General features: G+C 43.6%; 1 protein-coding gene across 2 annotated transcripts in view; it reads left to right on the forward strand.

The window, feature by feature from the left end:
* The window catches only part of plxnb1b (plexin b1b), a 244992-nt gene that overhangs the window by 127578 nt on the left and 103795 nt on the right, over positions 1 to 13619 (forward strand). For both annotated transcript variants that reach the window (XM_068051985.1, XM_068051986.1), the window contains exon 2: positions 6929 to 7013. The gene's annotated coding sequence lies outside the window, so the exon portion shown is untranslated. The remainder of the gene's footprint in view (positions 1 to 6928; positions 7014 to 13619) is intronic.

Here is a 13619-nt window from a genome sequence, read left to right on the forward strand (position 1 = left end):
GGTAGATGAAACTGTGTGTGCTGTTGAAATGGAGCAGCTGGCATTGCTAGATGTGCAGCCAACATGTTAAAAAACCATTGCAAGTAATTTTATTAGTTTGGTAAAATGAATCAGTGGTTCTTTTTATATGCCATGCAAAGATATAAAATGCATGGTAATGTTGCTTAATTATTGCACTCAAATAAACATAAACCCATTTAACCATGCTTGGTGAAATTATTTTATGCATCTTGGATCCATGTTGTGAACTGTAGCTGGCATCAGTAGTCTGCCAACAGGCGGTTTCTGATCCGATATTTACTATAAACAATTGAGTTTGTGCTTGTCTTTTGACTCTTTTTAAAAAAAGATATCTTTCCCAAAAATCATGAGACCTTCTATGCTAACAGTTTTATTCAATTTATCAAGATTGTCTGATTGCAATATTGTTTTTTCTTCTTTGCCCCCTACCTCCACAGTTGTGTGTAGTGAAAATGTGTTTTAGACTTGCAGGGCTATGGGGATCGAGCTGGGAAGTGGGGCTGACAGCATAGCTCAGTGAAGAGCCAGCTTGGACTCCATGGTCTGATTGATTGGCCTTTCTGTGCTATAAATGACACTCTGACCATGTCCAAGTAACCAGATTTTTCCCCTTATGACCGTATGGCTTCATAATAAGTATGACCTCATGCAGGATTGAGTCCCTGATGCAAACCCTGTCAATTAGCACTAGTGTGGAAGAAGATGCAACAGGTAGATGCGCATTTTGTGCACTGTGACTAATCGTAGCAGCAGTATTAACTCGTCTGTCCATCAGGACGAGGGATGGACGGAGCTGCCAACATGGATGGTGTAATGCTTGTTCTGTGCACCTCCGTGGATGTAAGTCATAGCTAGCCTGTGCAAGAGACAAACCTTCAGCTTGAGCTCAGGGATATGAATTCTTGGCTATCGAGTCTTTTATTTGCCAGCTTATCATACCGCTACTGTTTGCTGGTAGGGACAGGTAGATGGCTGATCAGGGTTACTTGATGCAGTAATGATGACCCCATTTCATTTCCCTCACACAATGAGGTTAATGGTGCTACTCACATTGAGCAGGTGCCTTGACAGCTCCAGGAGAGTGGTGCAAGGATGTCCAGCCATGCTGTGTCACCTCTCTGTAGTTTGTTACAAATTGTGAAAGGAGCTGCTGAGGCATGCCCCGGCAGAGGAAAGCAAGGAGGACAGCAGGACAAGCAGACAATAGAGGCTTGGCCTCAGCAAGTGGTTGCACAGGAGACTACTTGCTAGCTGCCACAAGTGTGGTAAAAGTTCATTCTACACACTTTCAATTGAGTGAGGTTTGGGCCCACTGAAGAATTGGTACTTGCACCATGGTCCTCACCCCTTGATAAGCAGATCAACTTGTTCATTTGCTGACTTGTTGCTATCCTGCACCAGAGATGCTTGCATTGATGGCATGGTGTTTACTTCACGTATCTCTTTTGATGTAATGTTGTCTGAGCTAGCTAATCATTGGCTATGAGCACTAATGACCTGCCTTTGATGAAATGGCTTTGGTGCTTGCGATTCTGTTCCTGAATAGACAGTTCTGGTACATGCACTCCTTGACCATGCTAATATCTCTTTCCTTACTCAGCTTTGATTTCTGGCTGATAACTCTGCTGTGAAGCACCTTGGGATGTTTTGCTACATTAAAGGTGCTATGTAAATGCAAGATGCTGATTTTGTCATGCAAAAAAAGGTCCTGAGGATCTGTGGAGAGAAGAAAATATTGAAATTACATTGGTATCACTTCTCCGTGGCAACCAGCTAGATGAAAACTTGTACATCATTAAACGATAGCTCCCACTTTATATTATGCAACACAGCTTTTGTGCATCACATCAATTCTGTTCTGCACCATTACAGTAATTTTCAATATGGTGAAAATCTTCCTGCTGCCTACGGGGGTATCTCTGAGCTGAACATTCCCTGCTTTTTGTACTTTATTCTCCTCTGGTTCCATTGAACGTATCTTTTATTTTGCTAACCATTTTATATCACTAAAGAGTAGGTGTTCTGCCTTGCTCCTGTTGAGGCGGATGTAACCTTCAAATTGCTTTGTTACTGTGTCGCATGCCTCCTGTTTGCATGTGGCAGCTCTGGATCTTTCTGGGGTTATCTAACCTCAGTGGTGGGGTTGTAATTTCTCATTTACTGTACCTTTTGAGGTTATTCTCTCCCTTGCCACATGCTGCCTTCACCTGAGCTTGTTAGTCAGCAGCCTGCAGCCCACAGACCAACCTCTGCCAGCCCTGCTGTGTGGGTCCCTATCCACCACTCACTGAACTTTCCCTCCTTCCCTGAATGCCAAACAGTGATGCCTTTGAGGTTGGCGATTGCCAGCTTATGTTGTGGCATTGTCCTGTTGGATCTCAATATTGTTGTAAGGATCAGCATTTTTTGCCCATTTTATATTGGATAGAGACACTGTCTACAGAAGCATTCAGGCTCCTTGATCTACTTATTGAGCTAAGTCTGCAGTATTATTGAAAATGTAAAACCGCAATATAGGGAAGCCTATCAAAGCAAACACCGTGATTGTGGCACCCAATGAATAGTATGGTTGTACATTTACAGACTTGTGCAAATTTGTCCCTGCTTGGGATAAGAGCATAGGAACAAGAATAAGCCATTCTGCTCCTCGAGCCTGTTTCATCATTCATGACTGATGTGTAACAATTCCATCTACTGTTTTGGTTCCATAACCCTTAATACCCTTGCCTAACTGGGAGATGATGCCTGGGAGATTACTGTAGTGGTAATATCACACAACTAGTAATCCAGAGGCCCAGGCTAATGCACTGCGGCCATGGGTTCAAATCCCAACATGGCAGCTGGTAAAATTTAAATTCAATTAATTAATTTTTAAAATCTGGTATTGAAAGCTAGTCTCAGTAATGGTGCCATGGAACTACCATCGATTTGTCATAAAAACCCACCTGTTCACTAATGTCCTTTTAGGGAAGGAAATCTGCAGTCATTACCCGAACTGGCCTACATGTGACTCCAGACCCAGAGCTATGTGGTTGACTTTTAAATGCCCTCTGAAATGGCCTAGCAAGCCACTCCGTTGTCAAGGGCAATTAAGGATGGGAAACAAATGCTGGCCTTGCCAGCGACGTCCACGTCCCATGAAAGAATAAACAAAAAACTGTTTTCAGTTCATGTCAATAGCTTTTTGAAAGGAATGTTTTGATTTTCACTACTTTTTTGTGAGGAGTGCTTCCTGCCATCACTCCTGAATGGCCCAGCTCTACTTTTAAGGTTATACCTCTTTATTCTGGACTTCCTTATGAGAGGAATTAGTTTTCCTCTATCTACCCTATTAAATCTTTTAATCATCCTGAGCACCTCAGTGAAATCGCCCTTTAATCTTCTATACTCATACTCAAGGGAATACGAGGCTGGTCTATGCAACCAGTCCTCATAATTTCTGGATGTAGTATCGTTAATTTAATGCTGGAGATTGGATGTTCCAGCTCTGAGAAGCTGAAGAGCTCCTGTTGAAAGTACAAAACCAGTATTTTGTGCAACGCTCTTGCTTGTCCCACCCAGAAGATGAATGCAGCTCTGTTTCGGGACTCTTAACAAAACAGCACACACTGCTGTTGCCGAGAATGACTGTATAAGAAATCGGCGTGTGCATGAAAACCAGCTTTGGGCCGAAATGTGCCAAAGCTGGTGGGCGTCTGTACAGCCCAGGATTTTGACAAATATTTGGTCAGCTGCGTTCATTACTCAGTGACTTTTAGATGCAGGCTATAGGGCTCGTTTATTTTTGCTCTTAATTTCAATGACTCTGTTGAGTGATCAATAAGAGAAGCCTCTTGTTTGTTTAATGATGTAAAGTCCAGTAAGTCAGGGATTTTTTTTTTGTATAGTTCAATCAGACGGGAGCATCACTGAAGCCCAATTTTTGTTTTTGGTTTGAATTGGCATAAATACCTTCTTTCAGTTGGTGGTTAACTTTTAGCTTTAATTTCACACAGTTTTTTACTGAACCATTTTCCCCCCTGCCAATGATGGCTCTCTGTCTGTATAGTGGAAACTGTTCATTTGTGTTCTGTCATGTTTAAAGTTAAAACTCAATCTCTTCCTCCACCTCCACCTGAGGCTGTTTTTAAAAAGGCCTTGTTGCTCAGGTAACATCTTGAGACTGCTTTACCATGCTAAGGATCAGGTATAAGCTCAAAGCCACTGTGATGCCACCACCTAAACAGTCACTGCTGTTAGATATGGAGGCTCACATCTCTGCAGGCACTGGTCAAATGGCTCTCCATTTGTGTGGGATACTGAGATGTTGCTGGGATGCTCTCGTGCACCGTTGGAAGCAGGTTGGCTGGTCATGTGTGTAGCCGAGGTCAGTGCAGGTTCCTCTGGGACCAATGGGGTAGAGGAGCATAATGGCTACGTTGCTGGATTGGTAATCCAGGGACCTGCAATAATGATCCAGAGACAAGAGTTCAAATCTCACCACGGCAGCTGGAGAATTTAAGTTCAGTTGATCAAATTAAACAAAAACACTGGAATAAAAAGCGAGTCTCAGTAATAGTGACCGTGAAACCACTGGATTGTAGTAAAAACCCATTTCATTCACAAATGCCCTTTAGGGAAGGATATCTACCATCCTTAACCGGTCTGATCTAGATGTGACTTCAGACCCACAGCAATGTGGTTGACTCTTAACTGCCCTCTGAAATGGCCTAGCAAGCCACTAGGTCTACCAAACCTACGGCAAGGACTCCAGTGGTTCAGGAAGGCAGTTCACATCACCACCTCCAGGTCAATTAGGCATGGGCAGTAAATGCTGGCTTTGCCAGCGATACCCATGTCCTATGAATGAATTAAAAGCAAAAAGAGGTAATGGATAGGGGTAATGGACACACCCTAAAGATAAAATGAACATTAAAAACAGTATGTAAATACAGATTTCTGACTCCTCGTGCCTTTTGAGCTGCTTCGTACAAGCATCATTGCATGAGATCAGTTGCACATATGTGACCAAGATTGGTCGACAGCTCAAATATTTAACTCATTCCCTCCCTCGGCTGTTGCTTCCTCCTACAATCTACAGTTCTTTAAAGCCTAAGCTCTGATTTCTCAAAAATTGGTTGACAGCCCTATTCTCTCTAGCTTAGTAAGCTTATTGCTACTGGCCAAGTGTTTTGATCCCTTGTGTCTGCTTCATTAGTTGATCTGCAGTGGCATGGTGGTAAAAGGGTGTCCTGAGGTTCGGAGTGGGAAAATCAATCAGGATTCCCATTACTGATTGCTGTCCAGTGCCCTTTCTGCAAATTTGTTTGTGGGAATATTGAGTGAGGGCAGAAATTTTCTTGGCTGCACTCCAAGATTGAACTAACTCCTAACACTCTCAAAGCACACTTGCACATGGTACCGGAGAATTTAATCCTGAGAAGTGTGAGGTGATGCATTTTGGGAGGACTAACAAGGCAAGGGAATGTACAATGGATGGTAGGACCCTAGGAAGTTCAGAGGGACCTTGGTGTACTTGTCCATAGATCACTGAAGGCAGCAGCACAGGTCGATAAGGTGGTCAGGAAGGCAAATGGGATACTTGCCTTTATTAGCCAAGGCATAGAATATGAGCAGGGAGGTTATGATGGAGCTGTATAAAATGCTAGTTAGGCCACAGCTCGAGTACTGTGCACAGTTATGGTCACCACACTATAGGAAGGATGTGATTGCACTGGAGAGTGTGCAGAGGAGATTCACCAGGATGTTGCCTGGGCTGGAACATTTTAGCTATGAAGAGAGACCGGATAGGCTAGGGTTGTTTTCCTTAGAGCAGAGAAGGCTGAGGGGAGACCTGATAGAGGTAATCAAAATTATGAGGGGCATAGATAGGGTAGATAGGAAGAAACATTTTCCCTTAGCGGAGGTGTCAATAACCAGGGGGCATAGGTTTAAGTTAAGGGGAAGGAGGTTTAGAGGGGATTTGAAGGAACATTTTTTCACCCAGCGGGTGGTTGGAATCTGGAACACGCTGCCTGAAGGGGTGGTAGAGGCAGGAACCCTCACAACATTTAAGAAGTATTTAGATGAGCACTTGAAACGCCAGAGCAGACAAGGCTACGGGCCAAGTGCTGGAAAGTGGGATTAGAATAGATAGGCTTGATGGCCAGCACAGACACGGTGGGCCGAAGGGCCTGGTTCTGTGCTCTATGACTCTAAGACTTGACTGCCATGGACTCTTAGCCCAGCAAGAAATCAACCCCTTTCTGAGTGGAGGAAAAGATTTTGTCAATTTAAATATGGAGAACCGTGGATTGTGGGAACAAGCATATTGAGGACCTTCTACCATAGATTCAAATCCTCTAAAGTAATTGCTGTTGCATCTTGCAAAGGTTTTTTTTCACCTTTTGCATTTCACCCGCACTGTTTGGTGGGTGAGATTATAAAGTCAACCCCACTGATTAGTTCACCAGGGCGATTGCTTCAGCAAAGTTACAAAGGATATGATTTCCCCATCTTTTTCTGCTGGCTGACCCATTTCAGGGAAGCTTCACTGTAGAAAAGAGTTGAGACTGGCATTCAATCTCCTTATTGAGTTGCACTGTTTAGCCTGTGACATTAGGATATTTCACGAATTATAAAAATAGATGGACTTGAGTTGAATTTTTTAGTGGAAAGGCTTAACCTTGCTGGGTTACGCATTGAGTTCACTGTGCGTTTGCTGTCCTCTCACCTACCGTCATCTTTGTTGAAAGTTTGCTATAAAAGCCTCTGTTTAATCAGAGCCAAGAAGTTTATCATAAATCAGGTCGAAAATATTAACCTATTGTGGGTCAGTCGGCACCTGAAGGAGAAATTATAGTTTCATGCTTTAGATGGGAGCTTCCACCAGAACTCCATTATCTGTCTTTTTTGTTGTTGCTTACAGGTCTGTGTGTGTGAGGACATCACTAATGACAGAGCCGGCAGTGCAGGGGTGATGCACCTGTACGGAAATCTGGAAGTGACAAATGGTAAGAAAGCTTTCCGTTCTTAGGGTGAGAGGGGGTAATGGGTGGGATTATTTACTGTGTTGGCATTACTGGTTTTCAATGCATAAGTGATAGTGTACTCCTAGCTGGGAGTGATCTCCCACCTTTCAAGGTGAATGCAGTCATCAGTGAAACTGGACTGGGTTGTCAATGAGCAAACAGTGCAACACATGAATGCAACAGCTAGGTTTTTCCATGGCGACCTAAACTGGTTTTGGGATGTGTGTTGAGGGCAGTTTTAAAACCAATGCTGTTTTTCAATTTGGTACATATTGGATTAATTTGTGAGTGAGTAATGTTTGCCGATTATTGAGCTCTGGGTTTGCCTGTTGCTTTTTCCTTTGCGAAGGACTTCCTGATCAAATCATAGATTTGCCTTTTACTGATTTTTTTTTTTGAGCAGGTGTTCTCATGTCCTTGGGGTGTTTTACTATGTTGATGGTGCTATATAAATGCAAGGTGTTGGCTAATCTCATGGCTTAGTCTGAAGTAATTTTCTGAGTAATCACATAGTGAGAGGTAATTTGAGGGGCTATGTGAATCTATATTTCTATTTGACCAGGACATAGGAACGCAGCAAAAACAGCCATTGTCACTCCCACACTCCACTGTTCCAACGCTCTTCTGGTTGGCCTGCAATCCTGTACACTCAGTCAACTCCAACAACACTTGTATTTATACAACGCCTTTATGTAATAAAACATCCCAAGATGCTTCAAAGCCTGCTTGGGTCTGGAAAAAAAAACCCGAGCCTGACCCGGCCCAAGTCCTTCCATTTTTTTCCCGACCTGACCATACTCACTCACTGTACTTACCACTTTTGGATGGATGGAATGGAAGGAAGCTGCATTGCTGCAGCATGAGCGCGATGACATCATAGAGACGCTCACTGCGCAGGCTCAGAGTCTGTGGAGTATTGTGTGTGTCCAGCCCGACTTGGACCCGGCCCGGCCAGACCCGATCCGAGCCCGGAAGAGCAACCCGACCCGAACCTGACACATGTCATCAGGTTCGGGTCAGGTAGCAGGCCTTTACTTCAAAGAGGTATTATAAAACAAAATATGACACCAAGCCACATAAGATATTCTAAAAGGAGATGATCAAAAGCTTGGACAAAGGTTTTAAGGAGCATCATAAAGGAGGCAAGTGAGGTGGTGTATTTTAGGGAGGGAATTTCAGACTTTAGGGCCCTGGCAGCTGAAGGCATGACCACCAACGGTGGAGGGATTAAAATCGTGGATGCGCAGTAGGCCGGAATTAAAGGAGCGCCGATATCTCGGAGAGTTGTGGATCTGGAAGACATTACAGATGGGGAGGAGCAAAGCCATGGAGGGATTTGAAAACGAGGATGAGAATTTTAAAATTGAGATGTTGTTTAACCAGGAGCCAATGTAGGTCAGTGAGCAAAGGGTTGATGGGCGAATGACATTTGGTGCGAGTTAGGGCACAGGCAGCAGAGTTTTGGATGATCTCGAGTTTGGGGAAGGTAGAATGTGGGAGGCCAACCAGGACTGTGTTGGAATAGTCAAGTCTAGAGATAATGAAGGTATGAATGAGGGTTTCAGCAGCAGAAGAGCTGAGGTGGGGCAGAGACAGACAATGTTAGAGATGGAAATAGTCAGTCATAGTGACAGTGGGGTATGTGATTGATAGCTCATTTTGGGGTTCAATATGTCACCAAGGTTGTGAACAGTCTGGTTCAACCTCCGACAGTTGCCAGGGAGAGGGATGGAGTTGGTGGTGAAGGAGCAGAGCTTGTGGCAGGGACTGAAGACAATGGCTTCAGTTTTCCCTAAAATTGATTGGAGGAAATTACTGTTCATCAGTACCGGATGTAGGATAAGTGGTCTGATAATTTAAAGACAATGGAGAGGTCGAATGAGGTGGTGGGGAGATGGAGTAAGGAGTCGCCAGCGTACATATGGAAACCGACGTGTTTTCGAATGCTGTTTCCAAGGGGCAGCAGGTAGACATAAAATAGGAGGGGGCAAGGATAGATCCTTGGAAGACACCAGAGGTAACCATGTGGGAGCAGGACGATAAGCCATTGATGGCGATTCTCTGGCTACAGTTAGATAGATCAGAATGGAAGCTGGCATGTGCCCAGCTGAAAGACAGTGGAGAGGTTTTCGAGGAGGATGGTGTGCTCAACTTGTGTCAGAAGCTGTAGACAGATTGAGAATTACAAGGAGGGATAGTTTACAAACTTGGCCAAACTTTGCATTCTACTCACCAATCACTCCTGTCCTTTCTAACCCATGTTGGCTCCTGGTCCCCCAATGCCTCTAATTTAAAATTCTCTACTGCGTATTTAAATCCCTTCAGGTCCTCACCCCAAACTCCTCCAGCCCCCATCCTGAACTCTCTGTTGCTTTTGAGTCTGGCCTCGTAGCTCCCCTCCCATCTGTTCATCATGCCTTTAAAATTGCCTGCCTCACCACCTTCCTCTCCTCCTTTAAGACCTTCCTTAGAACTCACTACTCAAGCCAAGCTTTTGGTTATTCCTCATCATCCCCTTGGGCCAGTGTCCAGATTTGTCTGGTTACAGCTCTGTGAAGCATTTTAGGATGTTTCTCAATAGTAAAGGTGCAATAGAAATGGTAGCAGTAGCAGCTTTAGAAGTAACAAAACTTGTATGAAATCCTATCCGTTTGTGCAGCAGTGCACTCTGCAAACAACACTTCTTGTTGGTGCTGATGGCACCCCAAAGTCACAGCAGAGTGCTGGAGAGACTGGCATCCAAGACACAACCAAGCATCCTATGAAGCAAGATGCACTATACTGTCTCCTGGCCTCTTCATGATGACGCTGCCTGACCTCAAAAGGGGCAACTCCTAGTTACACATCAGTGCATCAATCCTGGGATGGCAGCAGAAAGACCCCAACACAAAGTCAGCATGAATTGCGACACTGTGGAAATGTATTCTCTATTAGCTCAGTGTGAATTTTTGTTTTCAAAATGCCACAGCAGCCACTTTATGGCTTCTCTGAGTGAGACTGTAAATAGTGCTGACTTGTGGCCAGTTGAGAGCTTTTGATTCTTCTCCAGCAGAAACAGGGTTGTGTCTGGCTGAACTCAATTCCCACAAACCTCAAGTGAGATAAATAATCAGCTAAATTGTTTATGGTTTTGTTGCTTGGGGAATAAATGTTGTTCAGGCCACTGGGAGAAATCTCCTGTGCTTCTTTGGCAAGTGCCATGGGATCTTTTATGTTCATTGAAATGGGCACATGGGGCATAGTTCAGGGGTGCCAGCACCGAGACTATTGCATATGTAAGATTTTGTTCTGCAGCTGCTCAGATGCCTTCCTGGATGCAGGCATTAGCTCTTTATTGGCTGGCACAGACATAATGGCTTTTTCAGTGTCGTAACATTTGTGTTTCTGAGGATGGCAGGTTTGCATTCAAGTTGGTGCCACCTGTGTGTCCACACTTCAGGAACCAGAAATGCAAATAACCCATTGGCATTTTTGTATAAAAGTATTTTATGTTCCTCACTATAGTCCATGTCCTATTCTGTTGGGAAGACTGGTACAGCCCAGCAACATAAAAATACCATTGTTGCTTTCTTGTGGCCAGAAGGAAAAGGTAGTGGAGGCAGTGGTTATTTATATTCAGCTGTCACTGATGCTTTTCCTCCTGCGCGAAAGCACTTCTTGATGTAGGTCGCTGTGCTGCAGAGATACTGACGCTGTTCTATTAAAGCTGCTGTTGTCCATTGTACTTTGCCAGTGCCTCTGGCACCTGATAGCCAGCAGCAGTACTGAAGTCAAGTTTTTGTCGGAAAGATCTAGTCAAAAAATAGATCTTCATGGCTACCAGCTCTCAGCAGATCTGGCAAGTTTATGTTGGTGCTGGATGAGTGAGACCTGTGCGTTGTGAGCTGAAAGCATTAATCATATTAAAAATGACTTTGCCATAGCACATTGCAAGGATTGGGTTTTCAATAAAAGAGAGAACATAAGAAATAGGAGCAGGAGTAGGCCATTCAGCCCCTCAAGCCTGCCCTGCCATTCAGTAAGACCATGGCTGATCTGTCCCAGGCCACAACTCTTCTTTCGGGCCTGCTCCGCCTCGCCCTCGATGCATCGAGATTTCAAAAATCTATCTACCGCCTCCTTAAATACATATAGTGACCTAGCCTCCACAACTCTGAGGCAGAGAATTCCAGAGATTCACCACCCTCTGAGAGAAGAAATTTCTTTGCATCTCAGTTTTAAATGTGTGCCCCCTTATTCTGTAACTATGTCCCCTAGTTCGAGATTCCCCCACCAGTGGAAACATCTTCTCAACATCTACCCTGTCAAGCCCCCTTAAAATCTTATCTGTTTCAATGAGATCACCTCTCATTCTTCTAAACTCCAATGAATAAAGGCCTAACATGTTTAGCCGTTCTTGATAAGACAACCCCTTCATCCCAGGAATCAGCCTAGTGAACCTTTTCTGAACTGCCTCCAATGCTAGTATATCCTTCCTTAAATATGGGGACCAAAATTGTATGCAGTACTCCAGGTATGGCCTCACCAACACCCTGTACAGTTGTAACAGTACTTCCCTATTTTTAAACTCTAACCCCCTAGCAATAAAAGCCAAAATTCCATTTGCCTTCCTAATTACTTGCTGCACCTGCATGCTAACCTTTTGTGTTTCCTGTACAAGAACACCCAGATCCCTCTGTACTGCAGTATTTTGTAGTCTTTCTCCATCTAAATAATAATCTGCCTTTTTATTCTTCTTGCCAAAGTGGATTACCTCACACTTTCCCACATTGAACACCATCTGCCAAGTTTTTGCCCGCTCACTTAACCTATCTATATCTCTCTGCAGATTCTTTCTGTCCTCATCACAACATGCCTTCCCACCTATTTTTGTATCGTCAGCAAATTTGGATACACTACACTCTGTCCCTTCCTCCAAGTCATTAATATAGATAGTAAATAGTTGAGGCCCTAGGACCGATCCTTGTGGCACCCCACTAACTACGGCTTTCCAACCTGAAAAAGACCCATTGATCCCAACTCTCTGCCTTCTGTGTGTTAGCTAATCCTCAATCCATGCCAACACATTACCCCCAATACCCGAGCTCTTATTTTGAGCAATAACCTTTTTATGTGACACCTTATCAGAGAGTAGAATCTGTCACAAGCGGGCAATAGGAACTGGAAACAGCATCAATGACCTCTCTGGTTGTCCCTCATTGAGTGTGAATCTGATTAACCTTGTTTTGAGAAATGAACTCTGAGTTGGCCATTGAAAAAGGAGCCAGCCTCATTTCTAAAATCTTGCACAAAAATTACTGAAAGGATTCTTCTAACAGGCTTTGGTACTTAAGGGAAGGTGTAACAAAATAAGAGTGCCTTTTGGAGATTGCCCATACAAACATGCTCCATGTATTTTTCAAGTTTGTTCTTCACCTGTTATGACCAAGGTGGGAGAAATGCACTGTTAATTCAGTCCTACTTCTTCACGGGTCACAGCATATCAATGAATTTTCCCACCTACCGAAGAATAGCCAGTTGTACCTCAGAATAAAGCGCACCAACCAGGTCTCTTTAAACAACAACAACATTAACTATTTATTAGAAAAAAAGTAAGTCTTAACCACTAATGTGATAAATCTATATATGAAAGTTCCTTATTTCTCTAGTTCTCATGCACGCACACATAAATTTAAAAAAACGGTTAACCGAGAAAAAAAGGCTTTTGGTTTACAACTGTTTCTTAAGAATAGGAGGAATAATAAAACAAATCAGCTTGTCACATTCTGGCAGGAAATTCTTTGGTTGGGTGAGGTGCCCCAGAGTCGAATAGTTGGATGCCACTTGAAGTCTCTCCACACGAGGTTGATGAGCGGTCTGTGATGGGTCGGTATTCAAGGCAATTCAGCTACAGAAGGCGTCATATAGGTCTTTCAGCAGGAATGCAGCAACAGGTCTGCTTAAGACTCACAGCAGCAATATAGCAGTAGAAGCTTTCTTCAGGTTCCAGGATTTCCCAAAACACAGGAGGATGCAGGAATTCTTCAGAGACAGGAGGCAATAGGGATCTGCCACCTTTCAAATACAGGATTTCTCTTCAAGAGATGCAGGTTTCCTTTACAGAGAGAGGCCTTTTTCTCCAGTCTCCAGGCAGGTCAGATCTAAATTTCAAATGCTTGCTCTTTGTCCAACTCATTAGTTTTTTTTTAAAAAAAGGTCCAAAGAGAAAGTCATCTACCTGAGCTGATCACATGACCAGACACAGTGTCTCCCCTGTCATTCAAAGTGTTGCTCTGAGGAGTTCAAAACCCCTGGCTGGCTTCCTTCCTTGAAATGGCTTGCTTTCCTGTCTTTTTGTATACAATCTCAGCTATTGGCAGGTGCCTTGCAGTCTGTGCATATTTTACTCAATCCAAAGCCACAAAGTCTCAGCAATTAATGTCCACTGAAAAATCCCTTTTCAGTTTTTTTTTAGAACAAACATAATTCTAAGATTTTAGTTCAAAAATAAAACCTCTTGTAACAACCCATCTATATCTGCGATTCTTGCTGTTATTTCTGGGAAGGGGATGTGGACCAGGAGTTATGGGCAGGTTAGTCGACATTATT

The sequence above is a fragment of the Heterodontus francisci genome, chromosome 19 (genome assembly GCF_036365525.1).
Source record: "Heterodontus francisci isolate sHetFra1 chromosome 19, sHetFra1.hap1, whole genome shotgun sequence".
Lineage (NCBI taxonomy): Eukaryota > Metazoa > Chordata > Chondrichthyes > Heterodontiformes > Heterodontidae > Heterodontus > Heterodontus francisci.